The sequence below is a fragment of the Schistocerca serialis genome, chromosome 4 (assembly GCF_023864345.2).
Source record: "Schistocerca serialis cubense isolate TAMUIC-IGC-003099 chromosome 4, iqSchSeri2.2, whole genome shotgun sequence".
NCBI lineage: Eukaryota > Metazoa > Arthropoda > Insecta > Orthoptera > Acrididae > Schistocerca > Schistocerca serialis.
Window position 1 is genome coordinate 290,063,625 of NC_064641.1, and position 13,205 is coordinate 290,076,829.

The 13,205-nt window shown below is 42.0% G+C and overlaps 1 protein-coding gene and 1 pseudogene across 1 annotated transcript in view; one reads left to right on the top strand and one right to left on the bottom strand.

The window, feature by feature from the left end:
* LOC126473905 (dopamine receptor 1) overlaps nucleotides 1-13,205 on the bottom strand; it is a 1,120,871-nt gene that overhangs the window by 698,010 nt on the left and 409,656 nt on the right. The window lies entirely within an intron of this gene.
* LOC126476044 (5S ribosomal RNA) lies at nucleotides 4,738-4,855 on the top strand (annotated as a pseudogene).

The following is a 13,205-nucleotide window of genomic DNA, read 5'->3' on the forward strand; positions in this document are numbered from 1 at the left end:
TGGACCCAGGCGACGCGTAAAGCTTTGTGTCGTGCAGTCATCAAGGGTACCCGAGTGCGATATTGGCTCCGAGAGCCCATGTCGATGATGTTTCGTTGAATGGTTCCCACGCTGAACAACTGTTGGTGGACTAGCATTGAAATATGCAGCAATTTGCGGAAGAGTTGTGCTCCTGTCACGCTGAACGATTCACTTCAGCCGTCGTTGGTCCCGTCCTTGCAAGACCTTTCTCCGGCAGCAGCGATGTCGAAGGTTTGATGTTTTACAGGATTCCTCATCTTCACGGTGCACTCGTGAAATAGTCCTACGGCAAAACTCCCACTTCATCTCTGCCTTGGAGATGCTGTATCCCATCGCTCGTGCGTCGGCTATAACACCCTGTTCAAACTCATCTCATCGCTCGTGCGTCGGCTATAACACCCTGTTCAAACTCACTTAAATCTTGATAATTGCCATTCTTGCAGCAGTAACCCATCTAACAACTGCGCCGGCCTCTGTGACCGAGCGGTTCTAGGCGCTTCAGTCCGGAACCGCGCTGCTGCTATGGTCGCAGTTTCGAATCCTGCCTCAGGCATGGATGTGTGTGATGTCCTTAGGTTAGTTAGGTTTAAGTAGTTCTAACTATAGGGGACTGATGACCTCAGATGTTAAGTCCCATAGTGCTTAGAGCCATTTGAACCATCTAATATCTGCGCCAGATACTTGTTGTCTTATATAGGCGTTGCCGAAAGCCTTAGATATCTCTGTATTTGAATACGCATGCCTATACCAGTTTCTTCGGCAAATGTTCAAATGAGTGTGAATCCGTAAGGGACCAATCTGCTGAGATCATCGCTCCCTACACTTACACACTACTTAAACTAACTTACGCTAAGAACAACACGCACACCCATGCCCGGGGGAGGACTTGAACCTCCGGCGGGAGGGGCCCGGTTCTTTGGCGCTTCAGTGTATATTAATATGGATATAATTCGCTATGTACTGTGAGTGATACAGAATTCTCAAATTTCATATTTTTCTAGTCATATGGTCTTCTAAATAAGACCTCTTCGCCACAAACTGGATAGATAATTCTCTAGTCTGATCGTCACTGTTCTAACATTCAAAGTAAACGGTAATAAATTACAAATAAAAATGACCCATTTCTGAAAATGCAAACTCTAAAAACTCAGTAATAAAATGAACATAATTAATTGTTCGCCAGTTTTCAAGTATAATTTCGTATTTAAGAATGTTTTTGAACGGAGAATTTTCTGAGTTTAAATTACCGACACTATCGCTGAAACAAACCCTGTCGTCGCATGACGTCAAGAAAATATTATGTATGCAAAAAAATCTCTAAATGTGTACACACAGTTTAGGTTTGAACAGATATTCTTATATGAGGGTCGTCCACAAAGTAAGTTTCGTTTCTGTTTCTATCCGCTACGATCGGAGTTCCGAGCATGCGCGGCAGTTACTGTGACTCAAGGGGAAGACATGTACGCCATTTTCAGATCGCTGCTGCCGACGTGTGCTTTGTAGTGCTTCTTTATACTGTCGGCCGTAATTGAAAATGTCGCCGCGTGTGAAATGAGATCTGTGATTCGATTTCTAAATGCAGAGAAGGTTAAACCAAAGGAAATTCACCGGGAAATCTGCGAGGTTTACGGACAAAATGCTACGAGTGATTCAGTGGTTAGAAGATGGGTCAGACTGTTCAATGAAGGACGTGATGAAGTGCACGATGAAGAACGAAGTGGACGCCCGTCTGTAGTTACTGATGAACTGGTTCACGCAATTGAAGAGAAGATTAAGCACAACAGTAAGTTTACACTTAGTGCCATTGCTATGGAAGTTCAGCATATCTCACGATCACTAATTCATGAAATTTTCACTGAAAAACTGAAATTTCGAAAACTTTGCTTACGTTGGTTATCCAAAATTCTTACTGAACAACACAAAAACAATGGAGGGACAGTGCACATCAGTTTTTGACACGCCACAATGAAGAAGGCGATGGATTTCTTTCTCGGATAGTCATGGGGGATGAAACTTCGGTATCGTACGACACGTCTGAAACAAAACGACAATCAATGGAATGGAGGCACACTTTATCCCCAACGAAGGTTAAGTTTAAGAAAATCTTGACACCTCGAAAAATATGTGCACCGTTTTTTGGGATAGTAAAGGCATTTTGCTGATTGATTTCTTACCACGCAATACACAACAAACGCCGAGGATTACTGTCAAAAGGTGGTGTTTCTTTTTTCACGATATTTCCCGACCTCACACCGCGAATGCGACCAAACAACTCTTACGGGAATTTCACTGGGGCGCGTTTGATCATCCACCGTACGGCCTGGACCTCGCTCCTAGCGACTTTCAACTCTTCTTACACCTAAAATCTGACCTTGTTGGTCAGCACTTCAACGATAATGACGAGCTGAAAGAACATATTTCCACATGGCTGAATACGCAGGAGGCAACCTTCTATGAAGAAGGCATACAAAAACTTGTGCCACCCTATGACAAGTGCCTACAAAATTTCGGAAGCTGTGTAGAAAAGTAGTTTAACAGCTGTAGACTTTTGTACAGTAAAATTTTTTTCTTTATCTGTACACGTTTGTTTTATACAACCAAACGGTACTCTGTGGACATACCTCGCATCACGCTTACTCGAGTTACTAGAGCTAATCTTGGTCACTGATGTCCCAACTTTAACTTGGTTGGGAGACACAAAGTTTTTCTGGTTCACGTAACTATTTTGGAAATGTTGGCTAATGATGGGATCGGGACGGAATAACAGAGTATCATGTACATTGTTGGAAAGTGTTTTCAGAAGTAATAGAAACGCTGTATAATAACGTAATGCTGGTAGGATGTATGCAAAAATGTTGCCGTAATACAACTGAAATGTTGATACCGTTACGGAAAAAAATTCTGCGTTGTCGCGAGGGTCACATTGCAGTTGAATAATTTTGTGTAGCCGTATGGACAAGCATGTAAGCGAAGTGACAAGTTAGGCAATTAAAATTTCAGGAAGTTAAATGAGATCGTTGACGTCACTGACACGTACAGCACGTGACAGTCGTAGACAGCTCAGCAACGAGCCCGAAAGAAAAAATTATGTCGGTGACGTATATGGCTAAAGCCCACTAACATAACAGATAATGCTGGACAAAAAGACGGTGCTTGCTAAATAAGAATATGCAAACACACTATGTCCGTGCAAGTTCGAGCCAGTCACGAAATTCTCTGCTGCAAGTGACGGCAGTTCTCTAATCAAACACTAAGGTTTATCAGAACATTGTACTTAGTGTTTTATCTGGTATCTTACGTAGTTCCTTTTGACGCGTTCTTGATTTATTGTCTCTTTTAAATCCATTCAAAATACCGAGGACAGGGCTCTATAGAGGCAACTGAAGTGAACTGATCATTTCATCGCATCAAAATACATTTAAAATCTTCTTGTGTGTGTGTGTGTGTGTGTGTGTGTGTGTGTGTGTGTGTGTGTGTGAGAGAGAGAGAGAGAGAGAGAGAGAGAGATAGTACGGTTGTTAGTAAAACAGTTCTTACGGCTTACAGTGTCTGAAAATGACTATAAATGCAGGTTAAATTAGAGGGTGTGATGTATTTTTGCTCCCAACATTTATCTTCCAGAAATATAATATGAAGTACTTTATTATTTACTTTTGACAGATGGTTGTTGACGTGAAATTAAAAAAAGATGACATTTCAATTACTTAATCGCCCCTGAGAACCAATTTTCACTCTGAAAGAAAAAGTCACGATCCTTAAAGCAAATAGTACATTATGTGAAGAAAGTTTCATTTTGTATCTTATTTTTTCTAGAAAACTTGCATGTTTCCGTTAAAGCTTATAGTGAGGATTCGAGAATATTCACACTTGCCGTCTTTGGATCTGGAATTATTACATTGTTCTTCAAGTCTAAGGCTAGACGTTTGTATTTCTTTGTGCAAAATATTACATAGGCACGTGACATGCACCTTTAAAGTGTGATGGTACTTTACTTTTCATTCATTCATGAAAATGTCTCATATTTTGCTACCTATAAAATAGTTGTAATTAAAACCCAATGATCTTAAATTCGAAGTTCATTTGTGCTCATTAAAGTGGATCGCATTTGACTGAAATGGTTGTAGTAACTAATACCAGGTAAATGCAGTGCTTCTCTGCTTCTCTAGCTTGAGTTTAATTGCCGGCAATGCTTTCCCATTAAAAATAACAATTTTATTTTAAGTACACGAAGCTTTTTATACTCTGTTATGAACTCAGTGATAATAGTTGACTGTTTGATACCGCTGTTCAGTGTGCCCGTTAGATATTCTTGTGCAAACCATTAAGATCTACGTGACAACATTAGTACAACTATCGTTTACTTTGTGACACCTATTCGAATTATCGCTGAATTATCGAAAAAGATTTATATCCGCATCCTACTACACAGTAAACCTAACTTGATTTGAGCTGTTTCGAAAGGCACATAGTGTTCTAGCATATGTCACGTTCTCTAATCACATTCATTGCGCCGTGACAGTAGAGTCAACGTTTGCGCATCTTCGTATGAATAGGTGGTTAAGTCAGCGCCCGACCATTAAGCCGTGTATGTACTGGGGTTAGTAATTATCGTTTGACATCAGTCACTCATTACTTCCTGAAAATCTGAAACAAATAACGTTCAACAAATGAACTTCTCTCTTGCATTTACTTTTAATAGTGATGAACATTCCTTTGGCCAACGGCCTTGCTGCAGTGGTAACACCGGTTCCCGTCAGATTACCGAAGTTAAGCGCTGTCGGGCTGGGTTAGCACTTGGATGGGTGACCATCCGGTCTGCCGAGCGCTGTTGGTAAGCGGGGTGCACTCAGCCTTTGTGATGCAAACTGAGGAGCTACTTGATTGAGAAGTAGTGGCTGCGGTCTCGAAAACTGACATACGGCCGGGAGAGCGGTGTGCTGACTGCATGCCCCTCCCTATCCGCGTCCAGTGACACCTGTGGGGTGAGGATGACACAGCGGCCGGTCGGTGCCGTTGGGCCTTCATGGCCTGTTCGGGAGGAGTTTCGTTTACTTTAATATTCCTTTGAGCTCAAACAAAATGTTTCCCTAGAAATCTTATGATAGACATGGGAATTTGCGCTAGGTGTCTGTAAGTTCATCGAGCTAGACAGTGGGAAAAAACTATCTACATACGTTTTGATTGAAATGTCAGAGTCGGACGCAAGTGTTTTAGACCAGACAATTATGTTTTTCCCTTCAGAAAATAGCTGAAGCCATTTTCTTCGCAGTTTTATATGGTTTTTGGGGTGTTGAATCAGAATTTCGTGTTTTCTGCCTTCTGGAATATTTGCTTCACAAAGAAAAACTTTAAAAACGTCAAATTGTCCCCACATTCTTAGGTCTCGTGCATCTCTAAAACTATATGTTTTTCGAAGATGACCACGCTGAATGGTAGGTATTTTTACTCTTCTGCCAAAAAGTTAAAAATACCAAACCTCTCTCCCCTAAATTCGAATAATATACATGTTATAATAAAAAGACATCCACACCGCTTGAAAGTACATTCAGTTTTCTACAAGAGGGCGGAGGGAGCAAAGGGAAAAATGTCTTCTGCGCCCCATAGCCAAACGAAGCCTCCCGCTCGTCTATCTCTCATCCGCGCTGTGTCACCGGTGTATTGCGCTTAAAATAGGTTGTATTGAATGTATTGATGGGAAAGCATTGGGCACTGAAAGATCCAGGCAAATGACCGGAGACTGTGAAAGGTCCAGACTGAATCATGAGTTTTTGCTACGCTTGAACTAAAGAAAAGCTGTAATCAAATGATCAGTGTCATGATAGATAAAAAATGATCAGTAAAGATTAATAATGTTGCAAAATATTACATGAATTAACATGTTCTGTGGCCTCAGCTGCTGCAGACATTGGTACAACAAGCGGCTCGTCCAGGTCGCCTTGTCTTCTGTATCAAAACTGTTGTCGATGCTGAAGCACTTCCCTCCTCGTTCCTATACGGTTTCATGCGGGAATTGTCCCGACGGTTAATAATAATTATGTTAGTTGAATGTTGAGTGAAAGTAGTGAACACTGTCATTCAAATGACATTCAAGAGTGATAGTTCTTCCAAGTCCTGTGGGAAAAGCGAAGGTATGCAGAAACGAATACCTAATGAAGCAAAGTTAGTTGATTAATGGCGGATAAGTGTTGGATAGAAGTAATCAGAAAATCAATTGTTGCAAAAAAGTATAGAAAAACTGGAGAAGATTCGAGTCGTGGTACAATGTAGACGCAAGAAACGAACGAGGCCCCTTAGCTGATCTAACAAACGCGACAGAGTTAGCAAATTTGAACAGCAGATTATACTGCGGAGATACTTCTATTAATTTAATGGCTTATTCCAGTTGGGTGTTGTTATTGCAAACCGAATGTGAGTATAATCTACTAAGAACGGAGCCATATGGGATGAGTGCTCACAATAAAACGGATAACATGTAAATTGATTTTAATGCAACACCTAATAAGACCATAGGAAACGTCGTTACTGAAAACTGACAGTAAATCAACATTTATTTCCTTTGTTAACACCAGTCACCCTCAATGCATTAGTCGAGCGTCACAAATGATAAATCGTTCTATTTTGCATATGTGACAATAATTTTGTGTCGTTGAAAACTGCTTATTTAAGATATTGCATCGCGCTACAATTGACCTTCACCTAAACTCAACTTTGTTTTGCCATTTTCCTTATGATTTTCAGGTTTATGACCAATCTTTGACAACTAACAAGTCTTCTTCCATATTTCGTAGCAATCTGATAGCTGTAAATGACCTCATCCCGCGTATGCCAGTTTGACTTTAGTATTAATATCGTCAAATGTTACAATATCATAACAGTTTATCAGGATATGGCGGAATCGTCGACTGTAATATTTTCATTCTGATAGCACGGTAATTTCATTTACAAAAATGTACTCCTTACGTAAGGTAACCAAAATATTTAGGAAGCTCGTAACTCTAATCTATAGGGCGATAGGTATCTAATGACGTAAGAAAATCATAAGGAGTCTTCTAACACATCAGAGAAGAATACAATTTCACGTTCGTATTAGAGTCAAGCGTAATGCTTTCCCAGAGAGCAGAATTCTAATGCCTGTATAACTGCGACCATCGTTTCGAGAGAATGCTTATGTTTGCACTTCCCACTATCCTCTCTTCAATGAATTTTCAATACTAACGTAAATGATGTTAGTAAAACTGAATATCCTACCACAATAATTTATCGCAAGTGTAGTGTCAGCTGAATACTGTCGAATAGTTAATTAGCGAAGATTGCCAGCTGCGGAAACTAAAGCACGCTACCATAGATGTGCTCACAGGGTTATTACTTTTGGGGATAGGGCAGCCCAGCTAGAGTAGACATTATTTTTCTTTGGATTATCAGTCTTCTCATTGGTCCGATGTGGCCTGCAGCAATTTCCTCTCCTGTACAAACCTCTTTATCTCATAGTAGCACTTAGATCCAATGTCATCAATTATTTTTTGGATATACTGTAAACTCTGCCTTCCCCACGTGTTTTTACGCTTTACAGCTCTCTCTACTACCATGGGAGTTATTAACTGTTTCCTTAACACACCTCTTATCATCCTGTTCTCTCTTCTTATCAGTGTCTCCCACAAATCTCGTTCCTCGCCGTTTCTGTGGAGAATTTCCTCATTTCTTATGAGACCACCTAATTTTCATCACCCTAGTTTATTATCACATTTCAAACGCATCGACTTCATTCTTTTCTAGGTTTCCCACTGTCCATGAATCAGTTACATACAATTCCGAGTTTCAAACCTACATAGTGGTTTTCCTGAAACTAAGGTGAATGTTCGATACTACGAGTAATAGAATTATTATGTCCATTTGCCTGTGCCATTCTGTTTTTCGTGGCCTCCTTTATAGTCTACAGTTCTGATGTTAAGTTTAACACTAATTGATTTTATGCTACGCTTTTGCCTTTTTTTTCAGTTTACTCTCAATCCATATCCTGTGCTAAGTAAACACTTCACTCCATCCATTACCTCCTGTACATCTTCCTTGCTTTTAATGACGTTTCTGTAGCTGTCAGAAAATCTTGTCGAAGTATTTTCGCACTGAAATTTAATCTCACTTCTGAACCTATGCCTTTTTCTATGGTTACTCCTTCAATGTACGTAACTAGCATATCGACCAGAAATGAATCGATGTTTGTAGTTTGAGTAGAGGTGTCATGTTAAGAATGTATAAACGAACTAACTCTGTCCGGAAAGGAAATCGCTGAATATAGGCTAAAGGAGCGAAGCCCCATTGGTTAAATAGGTCACGCTTTGTAGAAGCAACTGGGAGTGACGAAACAATCAGAAGAAATACGGTCACTTGAAAAGAAATTCCATTACAGTTGGCGTACCACGCAAAACAAAAACAGTGCAGTGCGTCAGATAACTGAACTACTGTATTACACAGCTGCAGTACATCTACATTTACGTACATACTTCGCAAGCCATCGTATGGTGCGTGGCAGAGGATTCGTGGTACTACTACTAATCATTTCCCTTCCTGCTCCACTAGCAAATAGAGTGAGGGAAAGCGACTGTCTATATGCTGCCGTATGAGCGTTAATGTCTCTTGTCCTATGTTTGCGCTCCTTACGTGAAATGTACGTTGGTGACAGGAGGATCGTTCTGCAGTCAGCTTCAAATGTAGGTTCTCTAAATTTTCTCAATAGCATTTCTCGAAAAGAACGTCGCGTTACTTCCAGCTTTCCCATTTTAGTCCCCTTAGAATCTCCATAAACCTTGCGCGTTGGTCGAACTTATTGGTAACAAATTTAACAACCCGACTTTGAATTGCTTCGATGTCTTCCTTTAATCCGACCTAGTGGGGATTCCAGACCAGATGCTGGAGCAGCACTCAAGAAAGGGTCTCACTAGTGTTCCACGAGTGCAGTCTCATTTACAGATGAACCATTTTCCTAAGACACCACCAATAAACGGAAGTCAACTTTTCGCCTGCCCTTACATGAACGTTCCATTTCATATCACTTTGTAACGTCACGCCTAGACATTTAATCAACCTCACTGTGTCCGGTAGGACACTAGTACCACTATCCAAAAATTTCCGAATTATTTTTGCTACTCATCTATATTAACTTACATTTTTCTACATCTAGAGCTAGCTGCCACTCGTTACACCAAGTAGAAATGTTTTTTTAAGTCGTCCTGCGCCTTACTACAGTTGATCAACGACGATATTTTCTGTACCCCACAGCATCATCAGCAAACAGACACAGATTGCTGCTCACCCTGTGCGTCAGATGATTTATGTATATAGAGAATAATAGCCGTCCTATGACATTTCCCTGAGACACTTCGAATGGCACCCTTGTCTCTGACGACCACTCGCCGTCGCGAACAACGTACTGAGTCGAATTATTTAAGAAGTATTCGTGTGATAGACATATCTGACAAACTAGTCCTCATTATCGTGCCTTCTTAAACAGTCTCTAGTGGGACATCGTGTCAAACACTTTTCAGAAATCTAGGAATATGGAATCTACCTGTTGCACTTCGCCCACAGTTCGCAGGATATCAAGCCGAAAAAGAGCAAGCCGAGTGTCGCACGCCTTTAAAACAGTGTGGACAGAAGCTTTTCCATCTCAGAGTACTTCATTATATTCAAATTTAGTATATGATCAAAAATTTTGTCAGAGATGTTGCTCGTTCTTCAAAGTATCACTCACTGAATGCAGTATATACACGTAAAAATTCGATCCGCTGTCAGGTGCAGGGATTAGTCCACGATTACCTGGAACAGGATAAGGGTCTTCTTTCGGCAGTTGTGTGTGCCTCTAGTCCATTAATCCATTGCGAGTTCTCCAGCTGCGCCCCTCACTCGCTACCATTCTCATTAGTTGTCGCTCATTAGATGAATTTAATAGGGGATACTCCAGACGGGACCGGTTAAATTTAAATCATAACGAGTAGGTAAACTGGCTGACCCCACAACTTCAAATGCAACAGATTTACGCGCTACTATGTTACACGGTTGGCGAATTTCGTGGTGACAGCAATTTCGTTGACACGCTTAAACCGTCAGACGGTGCTTCCCAATGCGTAAAACGTTATTTCTGTTATTATGATAATTAGCGCCATTTTTCAGCCCGCTAATCAATGTGGTGTAGAAAGATTATTAATTTCGTTGAAATTCCTGTAACACTGGCTTTAAAAAACTTAAAAAATTAAAAAAGTCAAATATCTCATTTCTAAAGCCGAAATTATACTTCGCAAGAGAATCAAACGATTACTTTTTCTGAAACCCAGTAATTGTCTCCCATTGCGTCGCATTAGTTTGAAACTTGAGTAAAATGTGCCTGCAGCGTTCCTCTGTAACCGTGCAGAAGCGTGACGTCCAGAGGGACTACCCTCGGACACGGCTATGCTTCAGTCGCCTAGTTGCCGACACATGCGAAGGAAAGTCCATAGCTCTGAAGTTCATGTGAGTCGTAAGATGGGCCACTTATGTCCCATTGGCACCAAATTTCACCGCATTTCTGCCCAACACCAGAATGGATGTGTCTCATGTTGAGAAGGTCCTGTCAGCCCCTCTTGCCCACATTTCACAACTTCTTTCTACGTCTCCGCGATGGACGTCAGAATCTGACACCCAGCGTTTAAATAACGCCGCCACTCAGAATCGACACGAAAAGGCTTCAGAGGGTGGCATTAAGGGGGTGGCATTAGTGGCGTCGTTTAAAGCACTCTTTCCCTTGGGCGTAGATTACTGTCCATTTCGCGCTCGTACACGAAAGCTCACAGTGTGATGATCGACAGGAAGGTGTTCTTGACAAACTTTTATACTGGTGACACCTTCAGACATTTCAACCATTCTCCAAGGGTATTTGGGGTAATGCGCCCATATACTCTACTGGTCATTAAAATTGCTACACCAAGAAGAAGTGCAGATGATAATCGGGTATTCATTGGACAAATATATTATACTAGAACTGACATGTGATTACATTTTCCCGCAATTTGGGTGCATAGATCCTGAGAAATCAGTACCCAGGGCAACCACCTCAGGCCATAATAATGGCCTTGATACGCCTGGACATTGAGTCAAACGGAGCTTGGATGGCGTGTTCAGGTACAGCTGCCCATGCAGCTTCAGCACGATACCACAGTTCATCAAGAGTAGTGACTGGCGTATTGTGACGAGCCAGATTCTTGGCCACCATTGACCAGACGTTTTCAATTGGTGAGACATCTGAAGAATGTCCTGACCAGGTCAGCAGTGGAATATTTTCTGTATCGAGAAAGGACCGTACAGGACCTGCAACATACGATCGTGCATTATCCTGCCGAAATGTAGGGTTTCGCAGGGATCGAATGAGGGGTAGAGCCACGGGTCGTAACACATCTGAAATGTAACGTCCACTGTTCAAAGTGCCGTCAATGCGAACAAGAGGTGACCGAGACGCGTAACCAATGGCACCCCATCCCATCACGCCGGGTGATACGCCAGTATGGCGATGACGAATAAACGCTTCCAATGTGCGTTCACCGCGATGTCGCCAAACAGAGATGCGACCATCATGATACTGTAAACAGAAGCTAGATTCATCCCAAAAAAATGACGTTTCGCCATTCGTGCGCCAAGGTTCGTCGTTGAGTACACAATTGCACACGCTCCTGTCTGTGATGCAGCGTCAAGGGTAACCGCAGCCATGGTCTCCGAGCTGATAGTCTATGCTGCTCCAAACGTCTTCGAACTGTTCGTGCAGATGGTTGTCTTGCAAACGTCCCTGTCTGTTGACTCAGGGATCGAGACGTGGCTGCGTGATTCGTTACAGCCATGTGGATAAGATGCATGTCATCTCGACTGCTAGTGATACGAGACCGTTGGGATCCAGCACGACGTTCCGTATTAGCCTCCTGAATCCACCGATACCATATTCTGCAAACAGTCATTGGATCTCGACCAACGCGAGGAGCAATGTTGCGATACGATAAACCGCAATCGCGATAGGCTACAATCCGACCTTTATAAAAGTCGGAAACGTGATGGTACGCATTTCTCTTCTTTACACGAGGCATCACAACAACGTTTCAGCAGGCAACGCCGGTTAACTGCTGTTTGTGTATGAGAAATCGGTTGGAAACTTTCCTCACGTCAGCGCCTTGTAGGTGTCGCCACCGGTGCCAACCTGTGTGAATGCTCTGAAAAGCTAATCATTTGCATATCACAGCTTCTTCTTCCTGTCGGTTAAATTTCGCGTCTGTAACATGTCATCTTCGTGGTGTAGCAATTTTAATGGCCAGTAGGGTAGAACGTGATCTCACACCTCTGGAGTGCAGGGTGACCACATTTTTTGCATTTGTGTACACATTGGAGACACTGTGAATTGCTTCATTGTCCGGAGTGATAGGTACCGCCTGAAATTTGGTACGCTCAGCACATCCGTGATACTATGGATCTCGAAACATAGGATTCGTTGACGATGTCCGAAATGGAATGTGCAATGCGTCCAGGTCCAACTACTATATTCCGCTTTGAGAGTATGTTAATTCCCTTGGTGCGTCGATAATCACGTCGGGAACGTTAATGTATGAATCATCTGGGTACAAATGATAGCTCCTCTAATGCACTCCCATTTTGCACCTTACATACGCGCTATTACCGTCATTTCTCTATGTACATATCACTGTATCATGACTTTTCTCACCTCAATGTAAATTTTTGTACTAACTTTCAGCTTGTGTTAGATTTTATAAAGGAGCGTCAGATCCATCTGGCTCATGTTGATCTTGTCTTTCTGTTGAATTTAACATGTTGGTAGGGGTTACTACTATGCTTCTTCGCGCCTATTTTGAAACAAAATAAGTAAAATCTTTACGCAATAGGAATGTTGGATAGTAGCGGTCCAAACATACATTACTGAGCAAGGTAGCGCAGTGGTTAGCACGGTGGACTTGCATTCGGGAGGACGTCAGTTCAAACCGACGTGCGGTCGTCCAGATTTACGTTTTCCCCTGAGTTCCCTAAATCGCTCCAGGAAAATGCCGAAATTGTTCCTTTTGAAAGGGTACGGCCGATCTCCTTCGCTAACCCGGACACAATCAGACCTTGTACTCCATCTCTAGTGACTCTATGTCGACGACATGATAAACCCAGTCTTCCTT